Consider the following 26,398-nt stretch of genomic DNA (forward strand, 5'->3'; position numbering starts at 1 on the left):
TGAGTGCAAACAAATTTTTTAAGATTTGGATGCCATGACCATATTTACATACTGCAGATTATTTACCTCTTACATATTTGGAGCTGTGTTGCATATTTGAAAGCCTGCCTACTAAGCACTTTGGGAAAATTATCCTCAGCCAGTGACCTCTGGTCACATTAGCAGAACAACCTATTCTCTCTGGAGTTTATGCCTTCCTCTGAATACTGAAGGAGAATTTAGGTGTTAGACAAGGGAATATACTGTAATGTTTGTGTCAGATCCCACACTTTTCTGGAATATGCTTTCCTCCTACTCTTCTAGTAATTGAGGACCACTCATCCTGATTTTAAAATCTAACAAAGGGTCAGAGTTGGAAAAAATAAATCAACAAATAAAAATTACTTGCTCTTTTTAAGTACCAAGAATTTGTTTCTGTTGTATAACAGGGTTATGTTTAATCTCTGAGGTGAAGAGAACTTTTCTTATTTTACATGTATTTGTCTCATTCCTATTTCACCCATACTCATGTAATACTGTGGGAAGCATCCCCAAATAATCTCACACATATACTGGAAACCATTTTGATGGGTCTCTTCCATGTCCAAATCTGTATGTTTTCATGGAGAAAAGGAAGCATTTTTGAGGCTGTTTGGATTCATATACTGGTGGTGTCACCTGGGCAAGAAAACTTAACTTCCCTGAGTCCCAGTTACTCCAATGAACATAATAATAATCATGTCCTAGGAGTGCTGTGTAGACTGAGAGAGACACGAAGCACCTAGAATAAAGTGTGGCACAAAGTAGTATGAAAACAAATAAAGGGAAACCTCACTGACGTACGTACACAATTCAAATTACCTTGTAGACTTAAAAAAAAAAAGGCATTAAATCATGCTGTTGTAGAATTTTCTCTAACACTTCCCGAACTTTTTACGCATTACATACTGTTGTTAACACCAGGGAGCAAGATACAGTCCCTGAAGTTGTACCAAGTTTAATTGACTTGGGTCAGTATTTTGTATTTCACCTTAAATTAACTGCCATTTGTTGCTATCTGAAATGGGAAGTGTTTCTGTCATGTTTGAGGAGGGTAGGGTGGAAAAGTGGAAAACTTCAAAAGTTAATTGCATTTGACTAGGTGACTGAAATATCTCCTTTCATTGACCTAATTGTTATATAGATGTAATTATTTAATCTAAGTAATTTGTACTTCTGCAGTTTTATCATTTTCATGCTTCATTATCACCCTATATTTTCAAGGTATTGAACCTGTTCCCTAAACGGTATTAATCTCAATTACTCTGGGAGCTTTAAATAATATTCCCTCATTAAATATGTTCTTTGTTATGAAGCCCATGTTTTTGCAGTGTCAGAAGCTGCTGATGCTGATAAAAGCAAATATTTAGTTAAAAACCTTTTCATGTTTTAATGAGATTAAAGAAATAATTTGTGTATTTGTATTTCCCAAATGACTTTGGTTATGGAAAACACCTCATTAGGCTAATTTAAAACCAGAGTCCAAAGTCCAACCTTGGTTTCACTCAAGGGACAATAAAATAGAACATTTTTTGTCCTGGCAAGAATCACAGTGCTGAAATTTAAAAAAGATTGGAATCTGTCCATGAGACTGTAAACTTGCTGAAGGCAGGGACTGCCACTTCCAAGTCTCCATACCCCTGATGTAGTAGGTCTGTTTTAAATGTTTGCTGACTGGAGTTGACCTGACGTGAGTATTTACCCAAAATTTGAGACTCTGTCTCCCACGTTTTCCTTATTTAATGTACATGGACTACTCTGGCAAACCATCTTCTCATTTCCAAAATGTCATGTTATTATATTCATTTCTGTGGAACATTTTTACGGTCTCCTGCTGTGGCTCATTCGAGGGGTGAGTTAGCTGCTTCCTTGGAGCTCTGCCCTTCCTTTAAGCTGTGGTGCCCGGGCTTCCCGGAGTGCGCTTGCCTCCGGGTGGAGATCACAGCAAAACGTCTAAGATACTTCCACTTTGAGGCATAAAAACAGAAAATTAAAAGCTCTGTATCAAGAAATACCATTTGACCCGGGTATCCAACTCCTAGGAATTTACCCAAAGACTATAAGCTCTCAGATTCCAAAAGACACATGCACCCCGATGTTTATTGCAGCACTATTTACAATAACCAAGAAATGGAAGCAACCTAAGTGTCCATCCGTAGATGAATGGATAAAGAAGATGTGCTACATATACACAGTGGAATACTATTCAGTCATAAGAAAGAAACAGATCCTACCATCTGCAACAACATGGATGGAGCTCGAGGGTATTTTGCTCAGTGAAATAAGCTGGGAGGAGAAAGACAAGTGCCAAATGATTTCCCTCATGTGTGGAGTTTAACAATGAAGCAAAACTGAAGGAACAAAAAAGCAGCAGACTCACAAACTCTAAGGGAGTAGTGGTTACCAAAGGGGAGGGGTGGGGAGGTTGGGTGGGGAGGGAGGGAGAAGGGGATTGTGGGGTATCATGATTAGTGTACACAGTGTGTGTGGGGTCATGGGGAAGACAGTGTAGCACAGAGAAGACAAGTAGTGACTCTGTGGCATCTTGCTATGCTGATGGACAGTGACTGCAATGGGATATCGGGGGGACTTGATAATATGGGTGATTGTAGTGACCACATTGTTGTTCATGTGAAACCTTCATAAGAGTGTATATCAATAATACCTTAATAAAAAAACTGTTAAAAATAAAATAAAAAGGAGATGAAGGGACCAGAGCTTTCTTTCCCCACCATGTGAGGCTATGATGAGAAGGCAGCTAACTGCAAACCAGGACGAAGGCACTAAAACAAACAAACAAACAAACAAAACTCTGTATCATATGAGCCTCCCAAACGACCAGCCAACCTAGGGGTATTTGTATCTTCCTGTTACCTCTTGGCAATCAGGTGGTAACTAATATTTTCTGCAGAGACAAAAAGGTGACCCAAGACAATCTCCCCAAGTTGAAAAGTTCTCCCCAGTTTGATTGGCATTTAACTGTGCAACCTACTCCCCTATCTAATTTAATCACAACAAAAACATATTAATATATACTAAGTTTATAGGTTCAATATTAAAACAGAATGGGGAAAAAGCAAGTGGGGAAAGTATAAAATTCTCCACTCATTGTTTCGTCATCCCTAAGAGATTTGCCCCTTCTGTTAACCTCGCTCAGGGTTTCTCACACTTCTGTGTGCCTATGAATTATTCTACAAGGTTGTTTTACCCAAAACCACATACTTTCTGTCTTAGGGTGACTTAAGAGACCTCACAGGGAGATGTAGGCTATTTTTATAAATTCATCTCTAACAAGTACTTCTATACATGTGTGACACAAGAAAAGGAATCAAACTGAGAGGCAGATTTCTGGAAAGCCCTTTAATATTACTCCAAAATTTTCACTTGTGAAATAGGGAGCCTGGTCGTCTTATCCTGCATGTTGACCATAGAGAAGTTCAAATCCAAGGTGCCATTACTGTACTCGTGGTGACCTCTGCACACGTGAGCAGGGCGGTCTGCTCTGCAAGATGCCAATAGACACAACGTAGGGTGGGTTTCAAGTCCGGCGTCTTGGCAGAGATGCTGTGGGATGCCCAGGAAACTCCCTGAGTGGCTGGCATAATTATGAGGCTTTGGACTTTGTTTTCAACACCAAGCAAACATCATCAGCAACTGGGTGGAGGATACGACGCCAATTCTTCCAAACTTCTCTTTGAAGCAGGGGGCTGTCCTGCCTCCTTCAGACTGGCTTTCTGTCGTTGGCTGCTCTCCTGTCACACTGACACGGCCCCCTGGCTGGGCTGATTGGTCGCTGGCAATAACTGATATGGAATACTGATATTCCCACCGGCGGCTCCCTGGACTCCCGGGAGGCTCCTTTCCGCCCCCGCCTCCCCTTGCCGACCCCGGCCTGGTGCCCGGCCAGCCCCGACCATGCCGCCCCTGCACCGGGGGGGAGGGCTCGTCCTGGGCGTGAGGCTCTGACAGCGGAGAGATCCGCCAGGCTGCGTTCGCGCCGGCCCGCTCTCGGGAGAGTCCTGTCCCGGACTTCTCAGGGCTTCCACGGCCCCAACAACTGCATGCGGGCCGAGGCGAGGCTGGAGAGGACTTGTGTGTGGCGGTTTTATCGCTTCTCAACACTTTGCTGGCCTCCTCGCGGGCTGTGCCTGGAGCTTCGCGGCGGATTTCTTTCTGCCTAAGGCACCGAGGCGGCATCCTTTCTCCTTCCGTCGGCTCTTTCTATTTTTATGGTAAGTGCTCCCGTTGAATGAGCTGCTCTGCTGCAGGGACCTGAAGGCTCTCTCCCTCGCTCTCTTCCCAGCTAAGCTTAGTGACCTCTCTGCGGTTCTCCTGTTTTCGTGGATCCATGTCTGGGGCGATCCAGCTCACTAAGATGCCAGGGGTCATTTGTCTGAATTGTTTTGCCTTTTTCATTTTTTTTTTTTATACCGTAAACCTGAGCTCCTCGGCTGCGATGGAAACATAAGCACTCTCTCTTTGTCCTTGAAGCGGCAGCCAGGGAAATGTATTCACGATGGGAAACTGCAGCAGTGTGCAGGGAATCTGTGGAGGGTGACTGACAAATCTGGGCAAGATAAACCCTTGGCATGCTGGGGTGCACGCTAGGAAGCCGGAGGGGCCGTGGCTGATCGGCCCACGTAACAAACTGTTCCATCTTTCCGGGTGAAGACGAGCACCCGTGTGAGTTATGTTGGAGTCGGCTGTGGGCAGCCGCGCCGTGAGCACCTGCCGGTGGGTCCAGAATGGCCCTGTACCTTGTGGGCTTCGCAACTCGGGCAGTAACGTTCGCGGCGGGAGGAATCCTGCACTGGCCGACCGACTAACTCATGACCTCATTGCTTCTTTCCCTTTGGAATCTCACGGTGTCTGTTCTGCAAAACATATTTTATATCCTCTTCAGAGGGTGGCAGAGCAGTGATGATAGGAACATTTTCGAGTTGGCAACATAGTTTCATTCTCCTGCTGGGAGATAAAATGCTCTGGGGCTGTTCAAACGGTTGGACTTTCGTAAGAGAAAATAAGCAGGTTTCTGCGGAAGAACATGCGTGTTGCAGCATCCACAAGCAGATTGTTTATTCCAGGGCATTACTCTTAGAATAGTGTTCTAATTTTTCACCTGGTCTCCAGAGGTTTGCTGCAGAGAGCACTTCAAGTTTATTACTGGCTGGCTTTTGAAGCCTGAAGGAAACCAAGAACATTTAGGCATAGTTCTCAAACTAGTTCGAAGGAATCTCTACAGAGAGATTATCTGCTTATTCTTTTGGTCAATACAGCATTCCAACGAAGCAGCTTCACGGTTGTTAATCTACTTAGTTCTTTTCCGGTTTTGGGCTGGAGATGGGTCATCCTATTTGATTTTGTATGGGTTTTCTAATCCTGGTCCGTTTCACTCTACACAGGGTACCCATCAAATGAAATTCAGCCCCTGACTTGTAAAACGCTATACTAACCCATGTGAATTTGGGGGGATAATAAACGAGGGAAAAAAATGTGGGGTGAGATTTGTGGTCTCTCTCCCTGGTGATTGGGAGTTTGGGATGTAAAAAGTTCCTTAACTGTCTTGTTGATTCTCCCAACTTTTGTGGATTTTTCTTAAAATAGTGGTGATGACATCAGGCATATGCTTCTATTCTGTTCTCTGGGTCTAAAGTAGATACATTTGGTGTTTTTGGTAGAGGATTCCTTGCAAAAATGAAAGCGTACATGTAAATAAATAGCAAGAATTTGTAGATGTTTACATGATAGCCCAGTTTCAGAGTAAAAGCAGCAAATTGGTTAACAGCAGCAACCACAAAAAATTAGAAACCTCGCAGACTGTTGTCTCTGAGTCCTTAAATAATGTTTGAGATAGTTTTAGCATTGTTTAGATTAGCTGTTTTAATATCCACTCATTACTACACTTGATTATGGCTCAGCAGTATTGTGATTTGACTCACAGACTTCTCGGATTCCTTTGATGGTTCTATCATGTTTACTTTTTTGCTTCCATCCTAAATGGTGTTTTCTTACTTTGCCTATTTTTCTTTTCTCCAATTGCAAGGATTTTTATCAGATGCCTGGCAACTTGAGGTATGCATCAAGATAGAGAGAGTTAGAGCTAGCTTGTGTGTTATGGAAATAGACTCTGTATTTCACACTGCAGGCAATTTCAGATGCATTTAGAAAATACTTTAATTAGTAGCAGCTTTAGCTTTGAGAGAGACAGTTCTTTAGGCTTCCTGTATTCTGTTGAACAAAATGTTTTCTTATTCAATCAGAATTATATGAATGTGTTAGCATATACACAAATGTACTGTTTATTTGTGACAGTTATGTGTACATAGTTTTAATAGTTGTAACATGTTCATTTAGAGAACAGAAGAAACATTCCTGAGGTATTCTTGGCATGCTCTAGCTAGCTTTTTTTTTTTTTTTCGGTAGGGATTTCCCCACTTCCCACTCCCCCTCCTCCAGATAACGCCTTTGGGGATTTCTTTGAAATGGGAGAGTGCATTCTTCAGCATTGCCTTCTCTCACAGCATGGTGTCATATTAATGCCTGTGCAGGGTCTCTGAAAACAGACTAGAAAACTACTGCAGGAAAAATTGATAAAAGCTGTGCAGAGTGGAGCCAGTAGCCTCTTAGTGTGATGACTTCACTGCAACATTCTATTTGTGTGTGTTTATTTAGCTGCTGTGCCCTGCACCTGATTTTGCTTGACACTCTAGCATGCTGAAAGTATTTGAAATGGGTCTAGAAATACCTACATTGGTCTAGATGCAGTTATTCATTTTTCATACCTTAATTACAGCTATCATCAAACAGTACTTTTACTTTCAGTGGTGTTTTAGTTTGAAGCCTGCTGCTCGTATTGTGAATCAGTATGCTCCATTTTCCCCCTTTCTGTTTTTCTCTCTTCCACATCTGCCTTACATATATTTCTATATGTGAACATGCATATGTGTTCTCATATAAACTTACAGTGGAAATTGATGATTAATAAAGTTGGTTACAGCCTCTCTTTTAGTAACTGAACTCTAAGGTTCAACCTGTAATCATGGAACTGAGAGAAGAAATTGTCCCTATTAATACAAATATAACCTCATCCTCTGCAGGCATTCTTGTCATTGAAGCTATTTTCCACAGTTGATTACCAGGACCAGAAATAGCATCAGTTTAGCATTTTAATTAATGACATTCTAGATCCATCTAGGTTGAACTGCCCTCATGTCTTGACATATTTACTACCTGAAAGGTCTTTGTATTAAGAGGGAGAGTTTATGGCTGATACAAAGTAAAACAATTTGATTATGTGATATAGTTTTTCTTTGGGAACTGAATGAACTGCATCATAAGGATGTTGGCTGAATTTTTCTGCTGCTTTTTCCAATATAATTAAGCCAGCATAGTCCCTTTACCTTCTCTCCATGAGCCTGTTTTACAGAGTAAGAAGAGTAATGTACAACTCCCACATAAAGCTGCTTAGAGGGAGGACTGCTCTTTAACAGAGACTCAAAACCATTTCTAACACCAGCTACAGTGATCTACTTTGAAAGGAACTTGCTATTCAATTGGCAGCTCAGACAGATTGTATAAAATAGGAGAAATGCTTCATGAGCTGTGTTGAATACTGCATTTTTGATCTGTGCCTCCCTACTGAATTCACTTAGGACTATAACCACTAGGTCAGCTTTGCAGATAAAAAATTCATGTCATCAGTAGCATAATAATCTAGCCATGCTGTCATAAATGTTTATGTTGCAAGTTATATCTCTTGGGTGGTAGAGGGAGATGGCAGAATTTTGGAGGAGAACCAAATCACTAGCCCCCAAAAAAATGCAAGACGAAAGGGGAAAATTCTTCCCTTTATTTAGCATTTAATTATCTAGTCAGGCTGTTGGCTCTTAAGTCTAAAAATCCAAGAAATTGTTAAAAACACATAATGACAGGGTTTGTGGTCCTTTTCTCTAATAGAAATTTTGACCCTTAATTAGGCATCTGCTGAGTGACCTTTTGGCTTGTGTGAGCCAGCAGCCAATCTTATAGAAGGCAGACATATTGTAATACAACAGGAATTCACTTACTTACATTTTTCATCTTGGGCCCCCACTGGGGACCTCCTGGGAGTGTCAGAGAGGGAATGAGCATCTGGAGACCATCAGAGACCACAGTCAGTCACATTGGGTGTCTTTGGGACCCTGGGTTCCTTTTCAACCCTGTCCACTAACTGGCTATGACTCAAACCCCTATCTGCTCCGTTGGGGTTGGGTCAGATAGTCCCAGAAAGTTTTCCCAGTCATTAAAAATTGTGGACTTTTATTATACCTCTGTTTTTTTATTAGATAGATGGTTATTTCTAAGGCAATTGACCCAGATTAGATATTCGTGGAGGGGGTAGTCTTGTACCTTCCCTTGGTCCCACAAAGCCGACAGCCATCATGACATCGGAGTTACTCAGGAAAGTGTGATCATGGTAAACATTCATGAATAAGGCTTATGTGTATATGATAACCATGGACTTACCCTGGAACATTCTGAAATATCTCTTCTTGCCCTCAAAAGTGACTTACTCTCTCATTTCCTAGAGGAGCAAGTTAAGGTTCAGGGAGGTTAAGAGGTTCAGTGCCTTCCCCAGGGTTGGACACCCGGTTAGGACCTGGACAAGACAGTTTAGTGATATGTGTATGGATTTACTCAGACCCCTGTTCCTTCCTGGTATGGGGCCACTTCCACAGTACACAGCTGACACTTACTGTGTCATTCATTGCTCACAAAACTGCTTTGTGGCATCTAACTCACTGTTGCCCATTATTTCTGGCTTCATTTCATGCAGATTACGTGGTTGTACCAGTCACAGTGAGTCACATCAGGCAAATGTTTATGGTAATTTGCTCATGCTTCTGTGGAAATGTGTTTTTTATATTGAAATCCTACTTTTCTTATGAATATTTCAAGAATTTTACAAACACTGTGCTTAGGCCACCCTCCCTCCCTATGCTTAAATATTTAGTTGATTGTTATTTCTGTTTTGTAGAGGGGGTGATATTTTTGGGTTGATTCTTTCATCCAATCTACCTAATACTTACTGGGCACCTGTTGTGTCCATCCCAGCGCCAAGAGTATGGATCCAGTGGTGAGACGTCTGGATGTGGCTGTTGCTCTGGGGGAGTTCAGAGTCTAGCTATGCTTCAAGAAATTTATTGCCTTGACTCTCAGCCAGTGATCTGTTTACTGTTTCATGTGGTTTCTCAAAGAATCCAGTTGAAACATGGTTTGCTGGGACAGCTGTTGCCTGTGACTATTCCACTGAGAAGTTCCTTTCATAAAAAGCCACCTTTGCTGTCAGTGCAGCATATCCTCCAGTTTTCCAAGACAGTTTTCAGCCTCTGATTTTGTTAACTGACTGAACAAAGGAGATCAATTAGCTAAATTTGTTTATGCTATAGTTGTGATTGATGAATTGACAGTTCTATTCTTTGGCAAAACAAACCTGTCCCCTGGAATCCTAAATAGATAGTCTGAATAGCACGGGGTCCATGGAACTAACGGCAGGTTAAAGACCAAATTCCTTGGTCTAGCATACAGGCTCATAATGGATAGCCCTTGCTTCCTTGTTCTGCAGCCCCCATGGAATGTTCCAGAAGTACCAAACCATTTGCAGGGCTTAGAAATACACAGTACTCTCACTTGCCTCAGTGTCTTTGCATGTGCTGTTTTCCTTTGCTTGAAATTCTTTCCACTCGTTAGACTAACTTTCAAGGCAGGTTAAGATACCATCTTTCATGGAAGCTTTCTGATACCACTTTACTGACCCCTGTTGCCCAAAGCTGAACTAGTAGATCCCATGTTTGCCCATTTACAGCCCTCAGTACAAAGATCTCATAGGACTTTGTAGAGTATATTGTAATTATTTGTCTACTTGGCTTGCTTTCTCAAATAGGCATTTGTTCCTCTAGGACAGGGACTGTATTTTCATCTCCATATGTCAAGACCTAGTTCCCTGACTGCTGTACAGAAGATACCCAATAATCCTTAAACAGATCAGGAATCACTATATAAAACTTACGGTGCTGATATTGGCAATTACTGCTCTATGTGGAGAACTTAATTTTTCAAAATAATGTGACTATATGAATTAAGAAGGATAAAGACATTGGCAGCCATCCTTCTGTGTGCATTAGAAATTCTATGCAAACCCTCCAGAAAATGTCTCTGCCTCCAAAGGAGTTTCAATAAAGTAAACAACAAGAATTTATTAAGTGCCTTCTGTAAACAGAAGCATTGTGTTAGGTTCCTAGGAATGAAAGACTGGGAAAAAAAGACATAATTCTTTTCCTTCAAAAGGCCACCAACTAGTAAGAATTTGTTCTACATGTAAGTAACTTGGTTACAAGACAGACTGTTATAAATGGAGATTCTAGAAAGCTGTAGACTTGCACAGAAGGCAGGGGTGGAAAGGGCACTGCAGACAGAGGGGCTGGCTCAAGTAAGAACCTAGACATCGGAGAGTGTGTCAACAATGATGGGGCTTTGGCAGAGGCATTGTGGATAGAAGAGTGGAAAATGCAGGAAAAGACGGGACCATTTGTGTGGGGAGATGGGAATGGTATCAAAAGGTCTAAATGGCATCTTATTCTTTCTGAAAGTTGGTAGATAATTAGTAGGGTCTGGAAAAAGCCAAATGGGAATTTATTTGGAAACCTCAGATTTAATGAAATCTATTTAATAATGATTAATAATTTTTAATTTAATATTTAATTAACTCTATTCAGGAGAGAAAGATATCTGTTGATCAATATATAACTGCATAAAACGCTTGTTTTCTCACCCATACCTTTTGTCCCTGAGGGTGCACTTTGATATTCAAAGTCATCACATGGAAGTGAAGCCAGGAAATCTAACCTAAATCAATCAGTTCAGACCTAGGGAGTTTAGGATGGAGGTCGCTGAAGTGCCTGTTAATATACTGACCAGATTATAAAGGATTCACAGTCCTTTGGTGCTTTATTACTAATAACTTACATTTCTTTAGCAATTAGCTTTATGCTGTTTACAAGGAATACAGTCATTTTGTGATCCAGTGAGGATATTCATTCATAAGCTGGTCTCATGTAGGTGAAAAAGTAGCTTAGAAAAAATCTTCTGTCTGTAACTGGTTGAGCTCATCCCAAAAGTATGATTTCTGCTCTGCCTCTTCCCTCTTTTCTTTTCCTAAAGGAATCCGGGAACGTATGTATGTATAAGAAGTGGTAAGCTGTTAAGTTTTTGTATACCTGAGAACCGGATCTGATCAGATGACTCTCCAACCTTGAAAGTTAGCTAAAAAGACTGAGGAGTTGTAAAGAAAGTCTCTAGATACCTTGAGCAGAACGTGGAAGCAAATACATTTTGTCTATGGAGAGATGTTGACATAGAAAAGAAGCCCCATTTGTTCACTCAATCACCTCACTCAACAAGCACTTATTAAGCACTCATTGTGCTTCAGGCACAGTTCCTGGCACTGTCCAGACGCATCAGGGAACTAAACAGTCAACATCTTGCCTTCATAGAGCTAAGTATCTGGGAGGAGGAGGAGGAAACTGACAAAAACATTAGCAAATATAAAGCATGTTTCAGAGGGTGACGAGCGAGCACCATGGAGAAAAATGCTATGTTTATGCTACTGTTATCTTCACACTTGGGTTTTCTTTCCATTTATTTAACATATGCATTATGTTTAAATTATTTTATATTCTCTTCTCATTGTTTTTAGCTTGCTGTTTTTTGTGTTTACTTTATGATTAGTCAATCATAAACCAGAATCTTGAGAGTTCTTTTCCATCCTAGATAAGTGCAGCTGTTGAAACAATTGGAGTACTGTGAACAAAAGTTATCATTCGGCATTTACTTCTAGAACTGACTGAAAAGAAAAGTATGATGGACATTAACGTTCATTAGTATTTTCCTCAAAAGTAAAGTTTTTGGAATTTAAATGAAGAACATGGGAAATAGATCTGTTACTTGAGTCTGAGGGGAACAGATTGGGATTTCTGGGAGACTGGGAGGTTGAATTTAGGGAACTCTGGACCTGGGATAGGGCAGAGAACTTGGGGATGTTGCCAGCAAGCACAGCTTCTGAGGACACGGGAGTGAACTGCAGAGTGAACACACAAATTTAGCAGGGAATTTCAAATTGGGAGGGAAGATAAAGCCAGTAAGACACATGTATGTCAACAGGAAATATTCACAAAAACAGTTCTGCCTAATGCAGAACATCTGCATGGTTTGGTCCTTTGAAATGGTGCCTTTGAACAAAAAGCAGTATTTATGAATTTCCAAAAATCCCCATTGTATATTCCGTGTGATCTTTAATTCAGTAGCAGTGTTCCATTCTACTGCAAACAAGCTTTCAGTCAGTACTTTCTGCCTTGCTTGGAAAAGAATTAGGCTTTAAAGGAAAATAGCTCTTGGTCATAGCCTAGACTCTGGGGCAAACAGGCTCCCATCCTGGGTCTACCACTTAATTCACCTCGGGACTTTTGGCAGCTTACTTTGTCTCTTTGGGTATCTTTGTCCTCAACTATAAAAATGGGCAACTAATGATCTCTACCTCAGAGAGTTGTTGTGTTAAATGAGATAGTACATGGAAAGTGCTTTGTACAGTGCCTGCAAGGCGGTTAAGTTTCCCAGCAATTAACTCATTATTATTATTACTTGTCTCTGTTTTTAAGAGTTTGAAGTTCTCATATGTATGTATGTTGTACGTGTACATTTACCTGTTTAACCGCATTTTTCATTAATGATTATGGTCTTCCTACTTCACATTTGTGGTTAATTTTACGATGAAACTTTTTAGAGGGATCTCAGTTTTTATCAGTCTGTTAGATGCTTATTATTCAGTTTACTTGAATTCTAAGTCTGTATCACAGTGATGTATGAGCAGGAGTCTTGAAGGACCACATGACCACAGGGGTCCATGGGAGGAGGACCTACTAGTCTCAACTGATGACTTTCTGGCAGGGAAGGAGGAAAGTGAAGTGGAGGAGAAAGGGAGAAAGATGGCAGCAAATAAGATTAAATTCCTTTGACTGTTGACATTCAAGAGGGGTTAGGGGTGGTTGCTTCTTGAGTGGTGTGTGCTCTAGACAGGATATTCCTGGAATGTAGCTTGTAGGTCGTGGAGAGAATAACCAAGAAGATGGGATTGGTGTAGATGGGGCAGGGTGGTTCTGGAGGAGTGGTTATGTGCCTGTAAGTTTGTAGGAAAGATTTCTGAAAACAGAATGCCTTGTCACAAGCATGTGAGTTTAAAATTTTGATAGGTCTTACCAAATTGCTATTGACAATTTAAATCCCCACCAACAATGGATGAGAATGCCTGTTTTCTCACTCCTGAGCCTGTGAGCAAGCATTTTTGTCTTTGCTATTTTGCTAGGTGAAAAGAATATCTCATAGTTTAGTTTGAGCGTCTTGTCATGTGCTTACTCTGTATTTTCCTCTTCTGCGGCCACTCTGTTCATGTTCCTTGCAAGCTCACATTTAAGATTTGAGTTTTGTTCTTGATTTTTAGGAACTCTTTATATATTAAAGAAATTAACACATCTTATGATTTCCTCCCAAATATTTCCCATTGTTTTGTCACTTGTCTTTTGATATTATTTATGGTATTTGGGGACATGAAACTTTTAATTTTTTGTAGTTAAAGTTGTCATATGTTACTTTAATAGTTTCTGGATTTTGTGTAATAATCAGGAAAGCGTAACCTACTTTGGGATCATAAAAAAAATTATTCCACAACTTCCTGTATTTTTATGACTATTTTTGTATATATCTTTGGTTCACACTTATTTTGTTTAATAATGAAATAGAAGCTCAATTTTATTTTTCCTCAACAACTACCCAGTTGTCCCCAAATATTTCTTGAATGATGTATCTTTTCCTTGCCTGTGACATATTAATTCTTGAGAATGATGATGTTTTCTTGGGTGAGAGTAGAGGTAGCATGAAAGGGTAGCATCCTTTATTAAATCCCCTTATACAGTAGAACTCTTTTTGGAGAGTTTGCTCTGGTTTGTTAGCTGTCAGTTTGTTGGCTAGCTCTGCACTATGTTAATTTCCCTAGTTTTATTTATTTTAATATCTGGTATGGCTAGCCTCCTCTTATTCTTTGTTTGTTGCAGGATTTTCCTGGATCTTCTTACATGCTTACTTTTCTGTATGAACTTTATAAATTGCCTACTTCTAAAAAAAAAGAAAACAATGTTTTGGGGGAAGGCTTAAATTGTAGATTATTCTAGGGAGAATTTTTAATTAGATTGAATCAACCTGTCCCCAGAGAATTTGTTCCCAGTTACTCAAATCTTTCATGAATCTCAGTAGTGGTTTTAAGTTTTATTCATATATTTTGGTAGTATTTTTTCTTTAAATTAGTCAGTATAGTTTTATGATAGGTTCTTGCTTAGTCTTCACACATTTCCAAAAGTATTGAGGGATGAGAAGGGAATGGGAGGGTTCTTTAGGCAGCACAGAATGAATAATGATTGAATGTGAAATGATTCAATATAAAATATGTATAGATGAATGTGATTGACTCATTTCTTTTTACCTCTCTTTTAAAACCCCATATTTGGAATTGCTGATCTGACTATAAAAACATACTTGCTTTTTTAAGTTTGCAATTGAATTTAAAGTTTATTGCACTCCCAAATTCAGGGCACCAGTTGCTCAGATTGTTTTGCAAAGTGTTCTGTAAAGTTGTCTTATAGTAATTCATTTACCTATTAATTAATAAAACCAGGCATTTAATGGGCACTTACTATAGGCCAAGCATTAGGAATGTGAGTGGTAGTAAGACAGGTACTTTTGTTAAGAGGATTGCTGTTCATTGAGAGACTGACTGGAAAACAAATCATTATAATAAAATAAAGTGATTTCCTGAAACTGTAGGCAAGGTGGAATCGGATCATGGAAGAGGGGAGGACTTGTAACTGTCCTGAGGCAATCAGGGAAGGCTTCACTGTGGGGGTGACATCTGAACTAAGACCATTTAGATGAGTTGCTTCCAGGTAGGCAAAGCAGGGAAGTCTGCTCCAGACACAGAAACTAGCAAATGCAATGTCAGTGGGTCATGAGTGAGTTACAAGTAATTTAGTCTATGGGGCTATGGTAGGAGATGAGGCTTAGGCAGGTGTTCCGAATCTCAAGTTTCATGTAACATGCAAAGGAGGTTTTGCTATATTGTGTAGGCACTGGAGAATATTTTGAGCAGGAAAGACAAGGTCAGATTGTGGATGACATCATTCCAGTGGCCATATGGAAGACAAATTAGATCAGGAGGACTATCCAATCAGAAATACTGGTATGGAGACTATACCAGTGAGCCCAGTGAGAGAATATTTTCTCTTAAACTAGGGCAGTGACATTAGGAGTGACAGAGATCTCACATTAGATTCATTCAATTATTTATTACATTCACCTGTAGGTCAGGCTCTGTACTAGGCTTCAGAGATACAGCAGGATATAAGATAGATATGCTCCCTGCCTCGAAAAACATTGTATTAGAGTGGGAGGAAACTAACAAAGAAACTGAGAATAAGCGGATATGTCAGGCAGTGGTCCGTGCCCTGGAACAGATTGAAGGGGAAGGGAGGGTTGCATGGAGCACGCTGGCCAGCACAGTCCTCTCAGCAAGGTGATACTGAGCAGAGACCTGTGGAGAGTGAGGCAGGGTATGATCCAGGAGATAATTGGGACAGGGTGTCCAAGCAGGGAACAGCCGGTGCAGATGCCCTGAGAAGAGACTGTACTTGGCGTGATTAAAGAGTAGCCAGGGTGCCCAGAGGAGGAGGCTGGGAGCTAGAGGTCATAGTAGGTGTCAGATTTTACTCAGAAAGGAAGAGCAGTGTTTTGGGTACAGGAATGCCATGATTTGACTGGCAGCCTTAAAAAGATCCCCTTGCTGCAGCATGAAGGACAGGCTGTAGGGAATCAGGGTGTAAACAGATTGGTTAAGAGGCTACAACAAACCAGAAGAGATGGATGGCGACCCAGGGTGGTGGCACTGGTGGTGGTGTGGGATGGCAGGGTTCTGGATCTGTCTCCAAACTGGAGCTGAAGGGATGCAGAAGATGTGCCTGGGAAGTAAAATGGGCAAGTGTCAGTTAGATAACTACTGCTAAGGAAATACATGATATTTTAAAGGGAGATGAAGAAATAATAGCTGGGGAGGGCCACTTTAGCAAGAGCAGTCAGTGCAGCCAGTATGGTGAGTGTGGGCAATCGTGAACTCTTGCAGGGTTAACTTTTGTGCATCTGTGTCCTTGTAAGCTGCACAGGAATGTGAAATGATTCAGTAGAGAACTCCCAGAACTACCTTACTCTGGGAGACTGTGTTAAGTAGGGTTAATTGGAAGTATATAAATGGTGTCTACTTTCCTGAGCAATAAAATTGATGAAGAGACTATACTTAAATTTAACTTGAAGCAATTTCACAGCTGAGAATTTTCAGGAAATAGTAACCAGGGCCCTGATAATATAATAAACTGGCAGCTTCTTTGGATTGACATAGGAGAGGAACAATGTGGTGGGGGGAGGGGCAGCATAGGAAAGGACCCATAGATCACCGGTCTTGGGAATGTGGGGAAGATGAATGAAATGTAGCTGAAAATTATAGATTGCCTAACATTTTATCTGAGTCTTTTTTACCTAAAAGAGTTCTTATTTTCCTCAAGGCTAGGTACTTTTCTCCATTAGCAAATGGTTATAGAATGTTCCAGAGAGTTGAGTCAAGGGTAGTTCCCTTTATCTTTGGAAGTTATATTTGAGTGATGCAGTGCTTTCTTCCAAACAGCATATTTCTATAAATCATGTGACATGTATCATGAAACTGAACATACATTCGTGAAAGTTTTATGGATCGCAGCCAGGTTGTATATAGAATTATGTCAGTGTTAGTGATATACCATATGTGTGTGTGCATGTATACATATATGCAGACATATAAACATATGTAACTCCACAGACTATAGCAATCTTTTTGAGTTAATGAGCCATTCTTGTTTTTCTTTTTACTCTTTATATCTAGCTTAGTGTCTGGCATAAAAGCGAGTTCCAAAATGATTGTTGACAAAACCTAGAAGCAAATTTTGGTTTTCTGTTTTTTTTTGTTGTTGTTGATCTGTTGAGTAAATACTACTGTACCCTGTTTATTTTTTAGTTACTTTTGGAGAGTCTAATGATTGTATCTTGCATTCTTGGTAACTTGGCTTTATGTGACAGCCCATAATATAGTCATGACTCCAAATTGAAAAATATGCAATATTTTAAAGGGAAGTGGTTCTGAGGATGAATGTAGAAGGATGTAGAGGGAGCATGAGATTATAGGGCAAAGATCCAGTATGAATGTAGGTATTTATATGTATATTACCTCATACCAGAAAGAATTTAGGCTCCTGAGAAGAATATGTGATGTAGTAACACTTGATGTAGTAAAAGAAGGTCCAATGTAAGAAAGAAATGGTGGGAACAAAATTGCATGCCAGAACAACCCAGATAGAGGGGCCATGGCTTTAGCTGCCAGCTTTCTATCATCCAGCAGGAAGAAGAAATTCTTTTAGGAGTAAAAAGAATGAATTGGTTAGGAGGACTGTAACTTCTCTTGGCACCAACATCAGATGAGCGTTTCTCCCAGGAGTCCCCATAAAGAGTACACTGGGTTTTGTTATGAAAATCATCAGGTTTTGTAAGGCTGATTCTCCTAAAACACTTTTGTGTTAACAACATTGCTTCAAAGCAAATTTTGTGAAAGCAACTCTAGGGATCTGTTCATGTACCCTGTTCTCCGTTAATCCGGGTTGGGCCAGTGGGGGGAAGAGTAGGTGGGCTACTTAACCTTCACGTACTCTTGTCTGTGCATTGTTCTTTTCAGCTGAGGTTTTGAGAATTATTCATTGACGTTGAACTTGGGAGGGTGTTACTCTCTGGCACATAAGGCCAAGATCTTGTGCAGCTATTCTGTGTGGACCATTAAGGAGAGGCATGGTGCCTTGGGAGAGTGTCAAATTAAGGCTGGGGTTAGCAGCAGAGTGAGCCAAGTTGCTAACAAAGACTTCTGCCCAAAGATCAGGCTGCCCTCCTTATTTCCAGGGTCAGCATAGGCCAGGATTATGCATATAAAACTCTTTAGTGCTTAAAACTCAGACAAATGGCCGGTCCACTCCAGGGGCTTTAAATAGGTATTCCTGGGTTGTACCCAAATACATTCAGAGGAGTATGGAAGGTTCTAAGGACACCAGCTCCTGAAGTCTGGACTGTATGCTCAGTCTTGTTTCTCCCCTCCCCTTTCACAATCACTCTTTTCCCATTTTAGCAAAGGAAGGCATCTCTTAGCCATCCCAAATCTTACTGTAATATATTACGCACCTGGGCACTGAAAAGAGCGGCAATTGAAATATCTTCTTGCAAAGAAGTATGATAGTGTGAGTAATAAAACACTTTCCAACATAAACATGCTACACTGGGATAAAGGTCTGTGGGGACGTCAACTGAATATAAGAGTTAAAGGAGAAAAATTAACTATATGCATTTCTTTTTTTTTTGTAAAAGCAGTTTAATAAATCCTAAGAACTATGAAAGCACAATCATACATTTGAGTTTTTCATAGTTCAGAGTATGCTTGGGGAATTGTTAATTGCTTTCTATACATTTTCCAAAGTTATTTTTAAAATGAATGATGGCATTGGTGTTAGGGTTCTCTAGAGAAATAGGACTAATAATATACATATATGTATATGTATATGCACTTATATGTGTATATACCTGTACATATATACACAGTGGGGAGTTCGGGGAGGGAAAGAGAGAGAGCAATATTATGAGATTGTAAGAACTGGCTCATGCAATCACAGAGGCTAAGCAGCCCCAAATACTGCGGTTGGCAGTCTGGAGACCCAGGAGAGCCAACTGTGTAAGTCCCAGTCCAAAAGCTGGCAAGCTCAAGACCCAAAAAGAGGTTTTTAATGTTTCAGTTCTAGTCTAATGGCAGGAAAAGACCAATGTTACAACTCAAGACAGTCAGGAACAAGGAATACCCTAATAGTTAGCCTTTTTGTTCTATTCAGGTCACAAATGACTGGGTGAAGCTTATCCACATTAGGGAGGGCAAACTGCTTTATTCATTCAAATATTAATCTCATCCCAAGACACCCTCAGATACACCCAGAAGGATGTTTGACCCAAAGTCTGGGCACCCAGTGGCCCAGTAAAGTTGAAAGGTAAAAGTAACCACCATGGGGACAGTGACTGTAATGGAGTGTGTGGTGGGGACTTGAGAATGGGGGCAATCTAGTAACCACAATGTTGCTCATGTGATTGTATATTAATGATACCAAAATAAAAATAAATAAATAAACTAACTAACTAACTAACTAACCATCATGGTTGGGTATATAAGTTCTGTTTTAACATTTCACTATGCACTTATGCCAGAAATTATATTCTTTGTAATCCTGTAGAAATTTATGGTGAAGTCAACTTAAAATTTCGGGAGAGGCTTCAGAACTTCAGGAGAGGATACACAGATTTTTGTTTGAAATCTTTAGGACATACATAAGCAAAAATTTTGAAGACCACAAATCTACTCCATGCAGTAGAAGTAAATAAAGGTCTGATACCTGTCTAACCCAAAACAAAACCTCAGGGACAGAAGGCTAGTCCCTTTGCTAGATGAAGAACATAGGATCAGAATATATCAGACTTATGGCACTTCTCGCTGCTTCCACCACCACCACCCTGGTCAGAGCCCCTGTCCTCCGGGAGATCCCAACAGCCTCACTGCCTTGATGGTGACTGCTGCTCTGTGTTCTCAGCACAGAAGCCCAGGGTTATCCAGTTAAAACAGAAGTGATGTCATGTCAGTCCTCTGCTCAAATCCTATTTGAGCATTTAGTAATGGGCATAAATGTTGAATCACTCTGTAGTATACCTGCAACTAGTATCAACTATTAAAAAAAGCTCATCTTGATTTCATGTGGACCTAAATTATTTGGTCACCCCTTCGTTACAGTATTTCCCGCCCCTCAGCTAGCTCCCTCTGCTCCAGCTCGGTGGCCGCCTTCCTGGTCACCATGCACCTCTAATCCCACTTCTTTGTGCTCTTGTTCCCTGTACCTGAGAACACTTCTGTATTTCCCTTCTTGGCTGCCTCCCACCTCCAAGTCTTTGCCCAAATTCTCAGTCAAGTTCTTCTTAACCACTCTGTTTGCAGTTGTTATACTTCTCATCTCTTTATGTTCTCTGTCTCCCTTTGCAGCTTAATTTTTCAATGTAATATTTACCATCTTCTAACATGTTATATAATTTACTCCCTTGTTTTGATACCTGTTTTGATTGACAAGGATTTGTGTGTGCTGTTGACTGGTGTTCCCTAGTGCCTGGAATAGTGCACAGCAGGCACATGGTAACTACTTAGCGAGCAGGCCTGCATTTTGTGTAGTTTTCATAGATTAAATTCAGTATTTTACATTTTATCAATTAACAAGAAAGGTAGTAACAATTAAAAATGAATAATAATAGTATAGAATCTTAAAAAGACAATTATTTAATGTTTTACTGAATTTGTTCTAAGTATTTCTTTATCCTTATTCTCCCTTTTCCTTGATATTGATTTTAATTTAAACTTTACTTTTTCATGTGTGTATCTTGTTTGAATTTTTTATTTTAAAAATGTTTATTTTTAAATCTTGGTTGAGGTGCTTGTGGTGGGTAGAATTCTTTCCACCAATCCATAATAAGACCTGTGTTGCATGGAGTAAATACAGTTTTCACTTACATATATATATATATATATATAATTATTTTGAAACAGCTCTAATGTAATCATTGGTCTTATTAAGAAAGCGACTATACTAATGTCTTTCAAGAAATCCTACGATTTCCAGGAACTTTTTTGAGTCACAATGTTAAGGCCCCTTTTCTATTTGTGGTCCTTTGGACTCATTCCAGCCTTTAACAAGTTGAGGTGTTTGTGTCTGTGATGGTTGCTCATGCACACGTGCTCTTACTCATAAGGACTCTCTGTCTCTGTCAGGCTAAGATATTTTCAGCCTCACATCTTATTACTATCTCAAATTCTTCAAAGCAAAGACAAAGCTTTTGTTTCCCCATTCAGCCTGTTTGCAGTGTTAGCATCTTAATGCTACATTGCATTTTTCAGTGTACTTCACACACTGGCTCCTTGTGTCCTCACACTAGTTATGGGAGGTAGGCAAGGATTTTTATTACCTTTATGTCATTTGACATTTGTTTTATAGAAAAAAACAGACTCAGGTCAAATGGATTACTCAAGGTCAGTAAATCCCAAACAGAATCAGGACAAAGACTCAGGTCTCTTTAACTTTTTTAAATTGAAGTATAGTTGATATACAATCTTATATTGGTTTCAAGTATATAACACAATGGTTCAACAGTTACTGTATTATTAAATCCTCACCCCCCGCTAGCGCAGTTACTATCTGTCAACGAACATGTTACAGAATCATTGGCTGTTTTCTCCACGTTCAGGTCTCTTAACTCTTGATCCATTTATTAGCCTGTTTTGCCTTTTCTGATCCCTAATGACCGCACCTCAACCTTCCCCTCCGGCAGCAGACGGGAAGTATCCTTCTTGCCTGAACCATCAAATCCTTGCTCTACATCAGATCTCTAGCTTTTGCACTGACATAGAATATCCCGTCAGCCTCTGGCTATAGTTTTCCTCCTTGTTTCCATCAGTAGTTGGCTGTATGCCTTAATATAACTCCAACAGATTGCATTTGTGTCTATCCTAATTCATCCACCAAAAAAAAAATATTTCATTCTAGAAAACTGAATAATATACACTCAGTATTTCCCAGAATTATTTTTGGTGTGTGGTGGTTTAGGTAGTATAGACACACTTAAAAAAAATTAACCTTGTTGAGGTATATTGTACATATCATAACTCACCTATTTCAAGCAGAAAATTCAGTAGTTTTTAGTAAATTCACCATGTTGTGAAATCATCACTGTAAACCAATTTTAGAATATTTTCAACATCCCAATAAGATTCATCTTGCCCATTTTCATTAATATTCCTACTCTCTTTCCCTCTAATTTTTAAGGGATTACAAGTTGACATAACAAAATGCCCACGAACCATAAGCTAAGGAAGGAGGAAAGCAAGAGGGGCAGGACTAGAATTTTATCATTTGTTAAGACATGAATGCCAGCATTTCCTATTTTTATTAAAAAAAAAAAAGCCAACAAGCCTGATGTTCTTTTTCAGTCCTTTGTATGCTTTTATTGATATACATGCAACAAGATATTAAAGCAGGGCTCTGTCTATGTCAGTTTTGCCTAAGATCCCAAAGGCTAAGAATAGTGTAATAGGTTTTCCCCATATCAGTTAGCCATTCAGAACATGCTAATGTCATCCAGGATTGGTTATTGTCTTCTCCCTTCTCTGTACGAGGTAAGGCCCTCATGGGCAAGGGTGGATGGGAGGAGGGTGCTCAGCCTTCTAACCAAGTGCGAGAAACCCTGATGGAGCTTGATGTGCATATTCTGGCTAGAATTTGGGGGCCATGAGATTCTGGAATCTCCTGTACATCCCCAACCCAAGCACGTGAAAGGCTGTGGCTAGAGCCGCCCATGAGGACAGAGAGGGAGAGGCACTGCAAGGAGATGACTGTAAATTGGTGAGGCAGGATTGTGATATTTTTTTTTTCATGGATCAAGGGGATGCTATGGGATTATTTTTAAAAGAGAGTGTGCTCAGGAGGACTGCCTCTGAGGCTGAGTGAGAGGGAGAAGACAAATATAAATGACTATCAGTTCCCTAAATATTCCGGATACCTAGGAATGTGGTCTAACCGGGTCATATGAAAAATGACCTGTTTGTAGTTTGGCCTTCTGGGAAACATTATTGTGTTGGAATCTGACAAGCCTGGATTTAAGTCTCTCTGTGATCCTCAGTCAGCTACTTTTCTGAGCTTCCAGAGCTGTTAGGACCAGTGTTTGTTGTTATAATACAATCATTGACTTTAACAAATCCTGAAACTTGCATATTGAATATTGACATTTTTGATATTTGACATTGAATGGTGAAACATGAATATTCTATATAGATAATATCCATCATGTAGCTAGCCATCTGAAATAGTCATTTGTAGGTACCAGAAGCATTTAACACACATCCAATATTTAGTAAAATCCATGGTATTTTACTTTACTGCCATTTGTTTTCTTATTTGAACTAAATTTGTTGTAAATTTTTATAAGCTTGTTTTCATATTCATTGAAAGTGGAAACAAAATGGTTGAGTATAAATAGTAATTCTGATGTTCTCTAGAATAAAATTCTAATCTACCAATTTTAAAATAAGAATATTTTAGGTATTGCTAATTATTAAGAATCTTAAACAGATAACATTATTTATATATGTGCATGTGGGGGTATGTGTATGAATTCGTGTGTATTTTGCCAGCCAAAATTTGGTATATGTAAATATTGTCATAAACATTAAAATGCCATTAACTGTTAATGCAACTTGTGTATAGAAACAGATCTTGCAGATTAGCAGGTGCAATTGATGGATGTTAAGAGAAAAGTTTAATAAGAGTTTGAAGGCAATGAAGTTAATATAAAAAAATCTGTTTAATTCCATGTTCTTTAATTGTAATTGTCTTCCAAAAGCAATTAAAATACATAGCTCATAGCACTAACCACACGGCATAATATTATTTCAGTAGTTTATTGAAAAATATTCCCTGAGCACCTACTGTATGCCTGGCAAACTGCTAACCACTGGGCATAAAATAGTGAATATCTAGGGTATAATCTCTGTCTTTAAGGAACCTAGCGTTTAGTAATAAAGACACATGAAGTAAATCCATGAATAAATATATAATTACGAATTGTGATTATTGCTGTGAATAATAAGCAAATGACATAAACAAGACAAACTGGGAAAGTATGATTTGTCAGCGAGAGACCTTCTGGCAAATGATATTTACATGAAGATCTGAAAGATGAGTAGGCATTAATCACTCCAAAGTAGGTAAGAGTATTTCAGATGGAGGGAGTAGCCTCTACAAAGAAAGGCCCTGTGTTGGGAAGGAGTATGAACTATTGAAAGAAGAGACAAGGGACAGATATGGGTGACCCCAGAGGCCGTGGGAGTAATGAAATGAGGTAGTGTAGAGACTAGACCAGACTGGAGTAGTGGCAGTAAAGTTAGAAGTGAACGGACTTAAGAAATTAGAAGGTAGAATCAACTCTGACTTGGGGATGAATTGGCTATCAAGTCAAAAGTCAGTGTTCGTGAAATAAGACTATTGGTTAAAGTGGATGAATTGGGATCTAGCAGGTTAAAGTGTTATTGTTGCACTGTACTTTATCTTCTGTAAACATCGCAAGGCAGTTTATGTGCTTATTTTCAGATTACAAGTGGTGCATATTTTTATACTACTATTTATTTTTTCTTAACTTTTCAATTGTAAGCTTCTTAGAACTGAGGATTTGTGTCTTCCTGATGTATCTCCAGTGTTCTTAACTGTCTAAACTAGTTGTTGTTAAGTCAATTTTATTTTTTAAGTAGAGATTATAACATCTAACTTCAGACACACAAAAATATTATATATTTATTTGGTGGGGAAGGATGACTTGGAAATATTTTTCCTTGAAGGCAGAGACAGGAAATATAATCACTTGTCAATGTGCCTTTGGGTCTTTTTTTTTTGTAGGAATCTGGGACAATACAAAATTCAATCAATGGGCATGATTCAGCGTTTATACAGTTCCTTAAGTGTATGCTATGGAGACCTTTGAAAATGCATGTTAAAAAGTTAAAAAGTACTTGATTATCTGACTCTGGGGTACCCTTATAAAACTTACATACTTGTTAAGGTTCAAACAGGCAGATAGTTTATATTCCAGCTTTAACTGTGGAATCTGAGTAATTTACCTGGTTCCCAACAAACAGCACCAAGGGTAATCCCTGCCTAGGCAGAGCCTAACTATAGCCTGGTTAGGGCCTCTCGGTTTGGGCATGATTTGAGATTTTGAAGAACAAAATAATTGAGAAGAATCAAAGAACTATTATAATGAAGCTAAAAGCATATTTATTGAACAGGTAACTTAGCCATGTTATCTAAAAAATTATAACATGTAAAATGTAGGTTTTACTGTAATAAAAGCAGTGCATCTCCTTACTAATGGATGGGCAAACTTTATAGCCATGAGTGACAAAAGGACACTCTGCTGTGTAGTTGTTAGATTTCATGCTTGTATCTGCTAAACTAGCCATTGACTTTCATGTTGTAAACTTTCTTTTCCAACAGATTTTTTAGAGCAATTTTAGACTTACTGTAAAATTGATCCTGAAGTATACCCTTGACCCACATATGCACAGCCTCCCCCTTTATCAACATCCCCCACCAGTGATACATTGGTTACCACTGGTGAGCCTACACTTGATGAACCTACCATTGATGAGCGACTCAGCATAATTGCTTAAAGTCCAGAGCTTGCTTTACAGTTCACTCTTGGTGCTGTACATTCTGTGGGTTTGTATAAATGTGTAATGATATGTATTTATTATTATGGTGTCATGCAGAGTATTTTCACTGCCCTAAAAATCCCCTGTGATGGGAACCTCTGCCTATTTATCCATCCCCCAACCAGCCCTTAGCAACCGCTTATCTTTTTACTGTCTCCATAGTTTTGCCTTTTCCAGATGTCATATAGTTGGAATTATGCAGTATGTAGCCTTTTTAGATTGGCTTCTTTCAGTTAGTCATGTGCATTTTAGTTTTCCCCATGTATTTTCATGGCTTGATAGGGAATATTATTTTGTACTAAAAATAAATAAGCTTATTTGGATTACTACCATTCATTTATCCATTCACTTATTGAAGGACATCTTGGTTGCTTTTAAGAATTGGCCATTATGAATAAAGCTGCTTTAAATAACCTTGTGCAGGTTTTGGTGTGGACATAACTTTTCAACTCCTTTGGGTAAATGCAAAGCACTGCAGTTGCTGGATCATATGGTAAATGTATGTTCAGTTTTCTTAGAAAACCGTTAAACTGTCTTCCAAAGTGGCTGTGCCATTTTATATTCCTACCAGCAATGAATGAGAGCTCTGTTGCTCCATATCGTCACCATTGGAGTTCTAGATTTTGGCCATTCTAACAGGCATGGGGTGGTATCTAATTGTTGTTTTAATTTGCATTTCCATGATGTCTATAACGTGGAGTAGACTTATTTAATATCACCAGAAATACGGTTAGAAGTCTTCTTACTCTAAAAGCTTAGGATCAATTTTGTTGGCCAATGGGAAAAGATGATTAAATGAGCGAATCATTAAAATAGTATGATATATGTATTTCTTGCATATTTCAT

The 26,398-nt window shown here is 39.4% G+C and overlaps 1 protein-coding gene across 4 annotated transcripts in view; it reads left to right on the forward strand.

Moving 5' to 3' along the window:
- Positions 1-26,398, forward strand: part of ANO4 (anoctamin 4) — a 388,856-nt gene that overhangs the window by 75,641 nt on the left and 286,817 nt on the right. The window contains exon 1 of one of the 4 annotated variants that reach the window (XM_073213692.1): positions 3,983-4,250. The exons of the other annotated variants lie outside the window; for them this stretch is intronic. The gene's annotated coding sequence lies outside the window, so the exon portion shown is untranslated. Of the gene's footprint in view, positions 1-3,982; positions 4,251-26,398 lie in introns of those variants that run through there. 4 annotated transcript variants of the gene reach the window in all.

The sequence above is a fragment of the Manis javanica genome, chromosome 10, assembly GCF_040802235.1.
Source record: "Manis javanica isolate MJ-LG chromosome 10, MJ_LKY, whole genome shotgun sequence".
In the NCBI taxonomy this organism is placed as follows: domain Eukaryota; kingdom Metazoa; phylum Chordata; class Mammalia; order Pholidota; family Manidae; genus Manis; species Manis javanica.